The 13,187-nt window shown below is 37.3% G+C and overlaps 1 pseudogene; it reads left to right on the top strand.

The window, feature by feature from the left end:
• Window positions 1-6,560: 6,560 nt before the first annotated feature.
• On the top strand, window positions 6,561-6,732 carry LOC134368719 (U2 spliceosomal RNA; annotated as a pseudogene).
• The last annotated feature ends 6,455 nt before the right edge of the window (window positions 6,733-13,187 follow it).

Genomic DNA, 13,187 nt, shown 5'->3' with positions numbered 1-13,187 from the left:
CAATATGAACTAGGTCAATCAGGTTACCACCTAATCGAGTGAAAAAACAACACACAAGGTTAGAGACTGACAGAGTTCAAGCCCCATTTGCTTCTTACCAGCTGTAGGGTCTTGGGCAAGTACTGCAGGCAGACTCTAAGATGGCCCCTGTGATCCCCACCTGCTGGTTGGTATTCACACCCTTGTATAATCTCCCCTTAAGTGTGGGCTTTACATAGCAAATTGCTTCTAACATAAAATGCAGCAAAGTTGATAAGATATTATTTACGTAATTAGGTTGCAAGAGATTGAAAATTTTGTCTTGTTATTTTACTTTCTCTATTGCCTTCTCTGCTTGCATGTTTTAATGAAGCAAGCTGCCACATTGCAGAGGCCCCTGTGTTAAGGAACTGCCCAATACACAGCCAGGAACTGAGGCCTTCATTCCATCAATCTATGAGGAACTGAAACCTGACAATGACCATATGAGCTTGGACTGTATCCTTCCCTAGTTGAGCATTGAGATGATTACAAACCAGCCAATGCCTTGAGTGCAGGCTGTGAGAGAACCTGAAGCAAAAACTTCAAGTAAGCAGCACCTGGATTCCTGACCCACAGAAATTGTGAGATAATAAATGTGTGCTGTTTTAAGTCACTATACATTCAGTAAGTCATTTATTAAATAGCAATAGATAACTCATAAAGCAAGTAAGTCAGTTCTCTGAACTTTAGTCTTCCCCTCTGTAAACTGGATTCAAAAGTGTCATTCTTGTAGGGTGGTTGTGAGGATGCATGAGATAATGTTAGTGACATTGCCTCAAACATATCACTCTCCACATATGCTAATGTGTTCCCTCTGCCTCCAGCTCCTACAGTTCAGGTGAGATTCAATGCATTGAAGGCATGACTGTTTTGATAAGGGTAGAAGGAGGTGGAGGGAAAGGATTCTGAATCAGAGCACTCCAGGAAACAGGAAAGATTTAGCCTCTGTTACTCCACAAAATAGAATTTGGTACAGCAGAAGGATTGAGCAGGTCAGGAGAGAGAACCCAGAAAGGAGGCAAGAGAATTGACAAGAGGACAATAACAAGCTATACAGACAACAAAAATGTCTCTAGGAATGATTTCAAACCAGGAATAAGGGAGAATTCTCCTTTTCCTGTTCCACAAATTTCCCAGTTGCTAGAATTATGTCATACTCTACACACAGTATGGGTTCAAGAGATTTCTGTGGTTGGTTTACCACATAACCATCAAGTACAATACTGTACTATAACAAGTGGTCTGAGTTCCAAATATTTAAGTCTTTAAATAAAAACTTCATTTTTTAAAAATTTATTTATTTCATTATACATACATGTGGGGTACAACGTTGAAAAAGAAACCAAAATAAATTTTAAAAAACTTTAGCTTTATAACTCTTTTTAAAGTTAGGGGTTGGATAATTCAATGAGAAAAGACACTTGGAAAATATTGAAGTTGAAACATGAAGCAGAAATAGTTAACAATGAAGTAGCTAAAGAGTAAATTTCCATTTGGGAAAAAGCCAAAGCTATGAGGGTAGTTCAGAAAGTTCATGGAAAAATGGAATTAGAAGGTCATATGCATCTTCCAGGAAGTCTGAAGAGAGCTAAAGAAGTAGACGAAGAAAGAGAAGGGCATGGAAAAAAAAAACCCAGAGCTTAAGGAGAAAGAAAAGAGAAAAAATCAGCAAAATAGGCAGTTCTCAAAAAGAAAATCAGAGAGGGCCCTTCCTGTTATAAAATGTGTAATGGAGTTTACTTTCTCAGAAATAATAGGAAAATGGGTAAGATAGAAATGTAGGACATAGATACCCAAGTTTCAGCCACTACCATGTGCAGACTGGGGCAAGGATGCGATCCAGGAGCCATAAAAGTGGGAGGAGATAGGCCTTCGCTATACCATCTTCAAACCACCGTTGTTCCATCCAGTACAACAGAAAATCAAGCTCTGCATATAGTGAGGCTCTTGGTTGTTATAAAATGTATAACTTTTCAGCAGACCCCAGTTTTCCCAGGAGATCTGTTATGATGGCTGAGATCAGAACCAAGGATAAACCTATTTCTTCTGAGTGTTGGAAGGCTCTCATCTTTATGCTTCAGTTATTTTCTGTAATTCACTTTGTCATGCTTTCATCCTTATCTTGTAAAATGGAAGGAAATAAATTTGGATCCAGTCCACCATTTCTCTTGCTTACCATTACTGGAGTCTTCTCTGACAGTCTGATAAATTCAAAATGATGCAGAAGTAAGATACTCCTTAGAGCCTAAATGCTAGTTACATTTATAATGTTATGTTCCAATCATACATAGGAAATGTCACTTTTTTCAAAATATAAAATCTTGATTTAAGCAGGCTGGTTAAAAATGTTTTATTTACTCTGGCAAAGAGGTGAATCAAGAATTTGTTTGCCCGTGCATAAGGAAAAAGAGTTGGCATTAAGAAGAGAGGGGACTTCTGCAAAAGGGATTTCAACAGTCATTTAATGACACTCATGGGCCTCCCTCCCCAAGCAAGTTTTTCCACTCAAATCCTCAAATTCTGTGCTAAAAAGATTTCTTTGTGGCAGTGGGCAAGGTTGAGGGCCTGACGTAGCATCAACATAGAGCAAGGGTTGGCAAACTACAGCCCAAGAGCCAAATCCAGTTCAATGCCTAAGTATATAAAGTTTTCCTAAAACACAGCCACACCCATTTGTGAAGGTACCATCTATGGCTTCCTTAGCACTATGATCACAGAGTGGAGTAGTTGCGACAATATGTATGGCCCACAAATATGAAAATACTTACTATCTGGCCTTTGAAGAAACAGTTTGTGCACTCATTCCAATCCTGTTGAAGAGATACCTGCACTCCCATGTTCATTGCAGCTCTGTTCACAATAGCCAAGGTATGGAACCAACCTAAATGCCCATCAATGGATGATTGGATAAGGAAACTGTGGTATATATACACTATGGAATACTACTCTGCCATGAAAAAGAATGAAATACTATCATTTGCAACAACATGGATGAACCTGGAGAAACTTATGTTGAGTGAAATAAGCAAAGCACAGAGGGGTAAATACCGCATGTGCTCACTCATATGTGGGGGCTAAGAGAGAAAGAAGGAAGAAAAGGAAGACCACAGTAGTGCATTGGTCTTACAGAGGCAGGGGACATTCCTAGGGCTACAAAGCGGAGTGGGGGGGATAGGGGTAGGGGGAGGGAGGTTGGGGGTTAATTAGATGGGGATGCGGGGTACAAAAGTAATTTCTGGTAATGGGTATGCCCCCAGTATGAGTCTGGCCCTCACATCATGGGCACAAGGGGTAACAATTAGCTTTCTATCTCATGAATATTCCTAATAAATTTTTAAAAAAAGAAAGAAAGAAAAAGTTTGCCAAACCCTGGCAATGTACCGGGACTGGAGGCAGAGACCAATGATAAAAAGAGATAGAAAGGGTTCAAGTGATCCCTGCTGCTACCATTTATGACAGCTGGATATGGAGGTCATGGTCTTCATTCTTTGGGGAATGGGAGACCACCATAACTGTTCAGTTTTCTGATGAGGTAAACAGCAATGTCAGGCATGATGTTTTTCAGAATCATGAGATTTTAAAGTTCCAAGGGATCTTGAAAGTCACTTAGATCAGTGAGAAATAAAGAAAAAAATTGGTCTCTCAAGACCTTTGCATTATAATCAGCAGTGAAGAGATTAAATTCAAGATTCAAACTCTCACCCTTTAGTAACTATCCAAGTTAGTGAATTATCCTTCTCTGTTAGAACATTAAGACTATGGTTCTCTTTTATCTACTGGTAAAGTAGATGGCAGTATAAAGTAATTTTGGACTAGTACCCGTTTAAGTGAATACACCCTCCACCGAAATGTAGCTTGTAATCACAGCCTCCCAGCCAAAATATGCCTGGATCTTTCACTTCTTTCTGCTCTCCTCTCTTCTCTTTTCCTTCTTTTTTTTTTTCACCAATATTTGTTTTACCTCTTATTTATTTTGTAAGGTGCAATATGATAGAAATTATAAAGGACTCAATGCTTAAGGAAATTAAAGCCTAGATGGACAGATGAGGCAAGTATATAAAGCAAATATATGCAACCACATCATATGTAATGTACTAAATATGACATAAGGACTGTGTGGCCTTGGGCAAGTTATTTAAACTCTCTGTGCCTTTATTTCCTCATATATAAACTGTGGATAATATTACCTCCCTCCTAGGGTTGTTATAAAGATTGAGTTAATATATGCAAAACACTTAGGACAGAGCATGGCACATAGTAAGTGCTTTATCTTTGTTTGCCACATACTATTATGGAGTGCTATAGAAGTTCAGAATAAGGACCTAGCTCTTCTGGTAAGGTGTCCAGTCTTGCCTCATAGAAGAGGTTGCATTTGAACTAGGCTTTGAAATATGGATGTCATTTTAACAGACAACAATAAGAGGAGTATATTCAAGGGAAGGAAACATGGGTCAACCAAGTCAAAGAAGGAAAACGGTGATACTGAGGAATCAACCTGACTGGAGACAAGGCAAGAATACTACCACTCTACAGTGGGATTGTAGAAAGCTTTGAATTCTAGATTAAAGAACTTTGACTTTATACAGTAGACTGTGCAGTGCTTGTGGAGTCATTTCATCAAAGGGAGTGACATGGTCAGATCTATTTGTTGGAAATAGTTTGGGGGCAGCTGTGTGCAGGATGGATTTAAGGAATAAGAGACTAAAGAAAATGGGATTCATAGGGGATCTCTTTTCCAGTCTAGGCCCACCTTAAACTTTCCTTTTTCTTTTTCAGAGTAGGGTATTCACTGGGCCAAGTTTTACTAGTTTCTGAATTTATTGTACCTTAAAAATCATTAACTCTATCTCTCTTTCTGACTCGACTCCATAGGACCACATGAGTAAATCCCCCGATCAAGTCTCAGGATACCCTCTTAGGGCCTAGCATTCTCAATTTCTCCTTTCTCTCTTTCCTCCACCTCCTTTTCCTGCTTCTTCAGCTGGCTCTTCAGCTGCTTCTTTGTGCTTCCCTTCCCCTGGCATTTAAATAGCTTAAGTTATGGAAAAATTCAAAAATCTGTATTTTTAGCATGTTTCACTAGTCATTCTTATGCACACTAAAGTTTGAGAACCGTTGGTTTATTTTATTTTTTTTTTATTTTTTTATTTTTTTGGCCACAAAACTAGTCTAAGGAAATTTAGAAAACTCACAAATGTTTGGAAATTAAACAACACTCTCCTAAATAAACAATGGGTAGAAAGAAAAATCACAGGGAAATTAGAGAGTACTTTGACATAAAAATCAAAGTGCAACATATGAAAATTTATAGAGCTGATACAGTGCTTAGAGGAAAATTTATACTTGTAAACACCTATATTAAAAATAAGAAAAATCTCAAATCAGTAATGCAAACTTCTACCTTAAGAAACTAGAAAAAGAACAGCAAACTCAACCAAAAGCAAATACAAGTAGGAAATAACAGAGATTAAGCAGAAATATATGAAATAGGGAATTAAAAAACAATAGAGAAAATCAACAAAACCAAAAGTTGATTGTTCAAAAAGATCAACAAGAGGAGAAGCCACGATGGGAGAAAGAAAGGACTGCTCTGACCATTTCGAGCCCCAGCTGCTTCATGGCTGGCCCTGGTGAGCACACAGAGCAAGAGCGGGCAAAAGCCACAGCTGTGCCCTTCCTATGACGTTGCTTGGAGGTGGCAGGGGAGAAGAGGGCCTTGGTGGCCCTGAGACCAGCAAGAACATAATAGGGTTCCTATGGATCTACACCTGCACAGTACCTGTGGCCACTGCTATCATGTTGAGCCACTTTTGTGGCAGCCGTGGCTGTGGCGGTGGCTGTGGTTGGCCACCCACACAGAAGTGCTATTTCTGGCATGCTCTCTTGCCTGCTTCCAGGCAGGGAGTGCTGTCCTCAGCTCTGGTTTAGAGGAAGGTAGAGTAGAAGCAGCAGGCAAAGGAGACAGAAGCTGGATAGATAGGAGTGCTCATTCAGCTGCTATAGGAGGCAGTAATAGGCAGCAATCAATGCCTACTGGATTTGACCACACAGAAGTCATTGCTGACCTTGGCTAAAGAGCAGAGGCAGTGGGATGGGGAGACAGGGGCTTACACAGACGCTTTTGTGGAGGGAAGAGGAAGATAATGCCAGTTTATGCAGTTTTTCAAAGTCTCATTTTTCTCAACTGAAAATGAGGATAACTTAAGTGAATCTCACCATTTTATGTTGATAATTAATGAGATAAACAAATGTAAATGTGATTAGCAGACCGTTAATAGTTCCTCCTCTGCCATTACATCTCGCCTTTCTTTCTTTAACTCTACTAGACATATGTGAGAAGTTTTCTGTTGTCTTTCATGTTGTCTTAATCTCTCTTTCAAATTTGACTCATTATCACTTATGATAATTACATCTGAAAAAATTAGCTCTGTCTTCTAGTTCACTAATTTTTCCTTCAGTTGTGCCAAATCTGCTGTTTAAAACTTTCAATGATTTTTTTCAGTAGATTATATTTTTAATTTCTTGACATTCTGTTTGGTTCTGTTTCTCGGCCTTTTGGCTAAGATCAAGTGTACTATCTATTCTGTTGGTTTTTGAAAGCATAGGTCCCTAAAATATATATATCTTGTTTATTTTGAGTTTAGTTTTTATTCCTCCTTTTCCCTCAGAATTATTTTTAAATACACTTTTTAAAAATAGATTCTTCAGCTGGATTTGTTATCTCAAGTTCAGGGTTGTGAATTTGTTTGTGTTTTGGGTCTTTAAAATCCTCCCCAAGGTGAATCAAGTGGTTTGCAAATATTTACACTGGGTTCATCTTCAGCAGGAATCCTCCACTCCAATCAATGTTACGCCCACCTTAAATTGTGGAAATGATTCAACAGAACAGTTTTAAACTATTTCTGTAAAGTACTCAGGGGGTTTTATTTATTCTTGGTCAGTTTGTGTGTTAAATGCACACCTTTGATAAATCCTGCACAAAGTGTAAATTTAGATTCTATACCCATGCATAATGTTGGCCCAAGGCTTCAGTTTTCATGCAAGAATGTTTTTTTATCTATTCTCCTAATAAAGACAAGAAAGGCAGGCTTCTTCATACATATCTGGGATGGTGAACAGAGTATTTCTAATTTCTCTTTTACCAAGGGAGCAGCATTCCCATGTCCTATATTTATGCAGAGGTCTCAGTTTCAGCATTCCCCCTCTGCATCGTTTAGCCCTAAAGTCATATTCTGTTATTATGTGGGCAATAAAATCTTAGGCTCTCTTTTGGTTTTCTGTTGCTATATAACAAACTACTCAAACTTACTGGCTTAAAATTAAAACAAAAACAACCATTCATTATCTGAGTCTTTTTGTTGACTGAGCTCAGCTGGGAGATTCTTCTGCTCCATGTGGGTGTCAACTGGGCTGTGGTTATTTTGAGGATATACTGGATGAAACATTCAAGATGCCTCACTTATATGGTGGCAATTGATGCTGACTGTTGGATGAGAGCTCAGCTGTGGGTTTTGAATGGGTTGGAACTGGTCAGTGTTCTTCCATATGACCACTCAAAGAGGCTTCCTTGAGCTTCACACAGCATGGCAGCTGAATTTTGATAGGGAGCATTCCAAGAGGGAACAATGGTACATCAGATCTCTTAAGTTATGACTTTGAATATTACACAGCATCATTTCTCTTTCATTTTATTGGCAAAAGCAAATAACAGGCCAACTTATATGCAAAGAAAAATTCTACTTCTTTTTTTTTACTTTAACTTCTCAATGTACATTGTAGTCGATTTTCATGACCTTTTAAACCTTCCTCCTCCCCCCTCCCTCTCTCCCCTCCCCATACATCATATCTATTCAGTTGTCTTAAAAAGTTCAAGAAATTGCTGTGATTGTTCTGTCTTCTTCCCCCCATGTTTGTTTGTGTGTTTATTTATTTATTAATTTTAAGCTTCTACAAATAAGTGAGAACATGTGGTATTTCTCTTTCTCTGCCTGACTTGTTTCACTTAATATAATTTTCTCTAAGTCCATCCATGTTGTTGCTAATGGTAGTATTTCATTCTTCTTTATAGCAGAGTATCTTCTTTATTCCATTGTGTGGATATACCAGTTTCCTTATCCACTCATCTCATGATGGACATTTGGGCTGGGTCCAACTCTTGGCTATTGTAAATAGTGCTGCAATAAACATTGGAGTACAGGTATCCCTTCAGCATGATGATTTCCATTCCTCTGGGTATATTTCCAGCAGTGGAATAGCTGGGTTACATGGTAGACCTATCTGTAATTGTTTGAGGTACATCCATACCATTTTCCATAAAGGCTGCACCATTCTGCAGTCCCACCAATAGTGTATGAGAGTTCCTTTTTCTCCATAACTTCTCCAGCACTTATCATTCTCACTCTTTTGGATATTAGCCATCCTAACTGGAGTGAGATGGTATCTCAAAGTAGTCTTGATTTGCCCTTCCCGGATGCTGAGTGATGTTGAGCATTTTCTCATGTATCTGTTGGCCATCCATATATCTCCCTTTGAGAAATGCCTATTCATCTCCTTTGCCCACTTTTTAATTGGGTTGCTTGTTTTTTTTGCTGTAAAGTTGTTTGAGTTCCTTGTATATTCTGGATATTAATCCTTTGTCTGATGTATATTTTGCAAATATTTTCTCCCACTCTGTTGGTTGTCTTTTCACTCTGTTGATTGTTTCTTTTGCTTTGCAGAAGATTTTTAGTTTGATATAATCCCATTTGTTTTACCTTTAGTTGCCTGTGCTTTTGAGGTCTTATTCATGAATTCTGTACCCACTACTACTTCCTGGAGTGTTTCCCATATGTTTTCATTAAGGAGTTTTATTGTTTCACAATGTGTATTTAATTCTTTAATCCATTTTCAGTTGTTTTGGTATATGGTGAGATGTATGGGTCTAGTTTCATTCTCCTACATATGAATATCCAGTTTTCCCAGCACCATTTGTTGAAGAGGCAGTCCCTTCCCCAGTGTGTGGACTTGCTGCCTTTGTCAAAGATCAGATAGTTGTAGGTGTATGGGTTGATTCCTGGGTTCTCTATTCTATTGCATTGATCCGTGTGTCCAGTACCATGCCTTTTTGATTATTATAGCTTTATAATATAGTAAAAAGTCAGGTAGTGTTATGCCTCCAGCTTTTTTTTTTTTTTTTTACTCAGGATTGCTTTGCCTATGTGTGGTCTTTTGTTATTCCATATAAATGTCTGGATTTTTTTTTTTTATTTCTGAGAAAAATGTCATTGGAATTTTGATGGGGATTGCATTGAATCTGTAGACCACTTTGGGTAATATGGACATTTTTACAATGTTAATTCTTCCAATCAAAGAGCACGGGATATCTTTCCATCTTCTTGTGTCCTCTTTAATTTCTCTCAACAGTGGTTTGTAGTTCTCTTTGTAGAGATTTTTCACATCCTTGGTTATATTTATTCCTAAGTATTTTATTTATTTGGTGGCTATTGTAAACAGGCTAGCTTTCTTGACTTTTTTTTTTTTTTCCTGCATGGTCACTGTTGGAGTATAGAATGCCACTGATTTTAGTGTATTGGTTTTGTATCCCACAACTTTGCTGAAATCATTTATCAACTCAAAGAGGTTTTTTTGTAGAGGCTTTAGGCTGTTCAACGTGTAGGACCATATCATCCACAAACAGGGACAGCTTGACTTCATCTTTTCCAATCTGAATGCCCTTTATTTATTTCCTTCTCTTCTCTGATTGCTCTGGCTAGTACTTCCAACACTATGTTGAATAGGAGTGGTGAGAGTGGGCATCCTTGTCTAGTTCCTGTTCTTAAGGAAAAAGCATTCAGCTTTTCCCCATTCAGAATAATATTAGCAGTGGGCTATAATATATGGCTTTAATTGTGTTGAGATACTTTCCATTTATACCTAACTTGTAGAGAGTCTTTAACATGAAAGAATGTTGAATTTTGTCAGATGCTTTTTCAGCATCTATAGAGATGATCATATGGTTATTGTCTTTGCTTTCATTGATGTGGTGTATAACATTTATTGATATGTGTATGTTGAACCAAACTTGCATCCCTGGGATGAATCCCACTTGATCATGGTGGATAATTTTGTGTATGTGTTGCTGTGTTCTGTTAGCTAGTATTTTGTTGAAGATTTTTGTGTCTATATTCAACATGGATATTGGCCTGTAGTTTTTTATTTTTGATGCATCTTTGTCTGGTTTTGGTATCAGGGTGATGTTTGTCTCATAGAATGAGTTTGAGAGAATGGCCTCTGTTTCAATCTTTTGGAACAGTTTGTAGAGAATTGGTACCAGTTCTTTCTTGAAGGCTTGGTAGAACTCTGCAATGACACCATCCAGTCCTGGGCTTTTCTTTGTTGGGAGCCTTGATGTAACAGCTTCAATCTCTTTTATTGCTATTGGTCTGTTCAGATTTTCTATATCTTCTTGCCTTGGTTTTGGTAGTTTGTATGTGTCCAGAAATTTATCCATTTCCTCCATTTTTCAAACTCGTTGGCATATAGTTCTTTATAGTAGTCTCCAATGATTTCTTGTATTTCTGTGGTATCAGTTGTAATATCATCTTTTTCATTTCTAACTTTTATTATTTGGGTCTTCTCTCTTTTTTTCTTAGATAGCCTTGCTAAAGATTTGTCGATTTTATTTATCTTTTAAAAAACCAACTTTTTGTTTCATTGATCTTTTGTATTGCTTTACAGATTTCTATTTCATTTAGTTCTGCTCTGATCTTAATTATTTCTTTCCATCTACTAACTTTGGGTTTGATTGTTCTTGTTTTTCTAGATCTTTAAGGTGAACTGTTAGGTTGTTTATTTGCCATCTTTCCATTCTTCTGAAGTAAGCATTTAATGTGATAAATTTCCCCCTTAGTACTGCTTTTGCTGTAGCCCACAGGTTATGGTATGACGTGTCATTATTTTTGCTAGTTTCAAGAAATTTTTTGGTTTCCTGTTTAATTTCTTCTTGGACCCATAAGCAATAGAAGTAGAAGTCATTAAGTAGAATGTTGTTTAATTTCCATGTGTTTGTATAGTATCCAGAGATTTGTTTTTATTGATTTCTAATTTTAATCTGTTGTGATTGGAAAAAATACATGGGATAATTGCAATATTTTTGAATTTTCTGAGACTTGCTCTGTGACCTAACATGTGGTCTATCCTGGAGAATGTTCCATGTGCTGATGAGAAGAATGAACATTCTGAAGTTGTTAGGTGGAATGTTCTGTAGATATCTTCCAAGTCCAAATGGTCTAAAGTGTTGTTTAGATCTTGTGTTTCTCTATTGATTTTTGCCCACATGATCTGTCCAATGTTGAGAATGGAGTTATCAGGTCCCCCACTATTATGGTGTTAGTGTCTATCTCCTTCTTTAAATCTAATAGTGTTTGCTTTATACATCTGGCTGCTCCAACATTATGTGCATATATATTTATGATTGTTATGTCTTCTTGATGGATAGATCCTTTTATCATTATACAATGGCCTTTTTAATCTCTTTTTATTGTTTTTGCTTCAAAGTCTATTTTATCTAATATGAGAATAGCTACTCCTGCTCATTTTTCATTTCTGTTTGCATGATATATCTTTTTCCATCCTTTTGCTCTTAGTTTGTGTGTCTTTACAGGTCAGATGAGTCTCTTGAAGGCAGTATATTGGTGGGCCCATCTTTTTAATCCAGTACATCAGTCTGTGTCTTTTGAGTGGAGAATTTAATCCCTTTACATTTAGAGTTGTTATTGAAAGGTGTTGATTTACTCCTAGCATTTTATTGATTTTGGTTTAGATGTCTTAAGTACCTTTTGTTCTTTTCTTTCTAATTTTCTCTTTGTCTTCTGTATTTGTTGGTTTCTTGGGTGGTAGATAAACTATGTTTTTCTGTTTATTGTTAGCATTTTTATTTTACTACTGAGTTTTGTTTTTTCTTGAGTATTTATGGCAGTGGTGGTTGTTTTTCAGGTACCAAACCCAGTACTCCCTTGAGAATTTCTTGTAAGGCTGGTCATGTGGTGGTGAACTCACACAGTTTTTGTTTGTCTGAGGAATATAATATTTGTCCTTCATTTCAGAAGGGTAGCCTTGCTGGGTAAAGTATTCTCGACTGACAATTTTTGTCCTTTAGTATCTTGAATATATCATCCCATTCTTTTCTGGCTTTTAGGGTTTCTGATGAAAAGTCTGATGTTATTTTGATTGGGGCTCCCTTATAGGTGACTTGCTGCTTCTCTCTTGCAGCTTTTAAGTTTCTCTCTTTTTCTTTCAGTTTTGCCAGTTTGATTATCACATGTCTTGGAGAGTACCTCCTTTTTGGGTTGAATGTGTTTGGGTATCTTTGGGTTTCGTGAATCTGAATATCTGTGACTTTCCCTATACCTGGAAAGTTTTCTGCTATTATTTCATTGAATGTGCTTTCAATGCCATTTCTTTTTTCCTCCCCTTCTGGAATACCCATGATTCAAATATTTGAGTGCTTAAAGTTGCCTGTTATCTCTCTTAGATTTTCTTCAATTTTTTAAATTCTTTTTTCTTTTTTCTGGTCTGCCCACATTAATTCAAACAGCATATCTTCAAGTCAGAAATTCTCTCTTCTAGGGCTGGCCTGTGGCTCACTTGGGAGAGTATGGTGCTGATAACACCAAGGCCACAGGTTTGGATCCCTATATAGGGATGGCCAGTTTGCTCACTTGGGAGAGTGTGGTGCTGACAACACCAAGTCAAGGGTTAAGATCCTCTTACCAGTCATCTTTTTAAAAAAAGAAGAAAGAAATTCTCTCTTCTGTTTCTTCTAGCCTGCCGGTTAGACTCTCTGTTGTGTTTTTATTTCATTGAATGAATCCTTCAGCTCCACAAGCTCTGCTACATTCTTTTTCAAGGCGTTGATTTCTTTGTACATTTCTTCTTTTAGATCCTGTATATTTATTCTTATTTCATTCTGTTGTCTAACTGAATTGTTTTGTATCTCATTTAGTTTCCTCAGAACTGTTGCTCTAAATTCCTTGTGAGTCATTTCAAAGACTTCCTGTTCTATAAGATCTAGAGCTTGAGAGTTATTATTTTCCTTTGGTGGTGATGTACTTTCTTGATTTTTCATATTTCTGTTATCTTTCCTTTGGTGTTTTGTCATTGTGGCAAGGGGCATCATAGTCCACTCA

The sequence above is a fragment of the Cynocephalus volans genome, chromosome X (genome assembly GCF_027409185.1).
Source record: "Cynocephalus volans isolate mCynVol1 chromosome X, mCynVol1.pri, whole genome shotgun sequence".
NCBI classification, from domain to species: Eukaryota; Metazoa; Chordata; class Mammalia; order Dermoptera; family Cynocephalidae; genus Cynocephalus; species Cynocephalus volans.
This window is presented reverse-complemented; position numbering and strand designations above follow the sequence as displayed.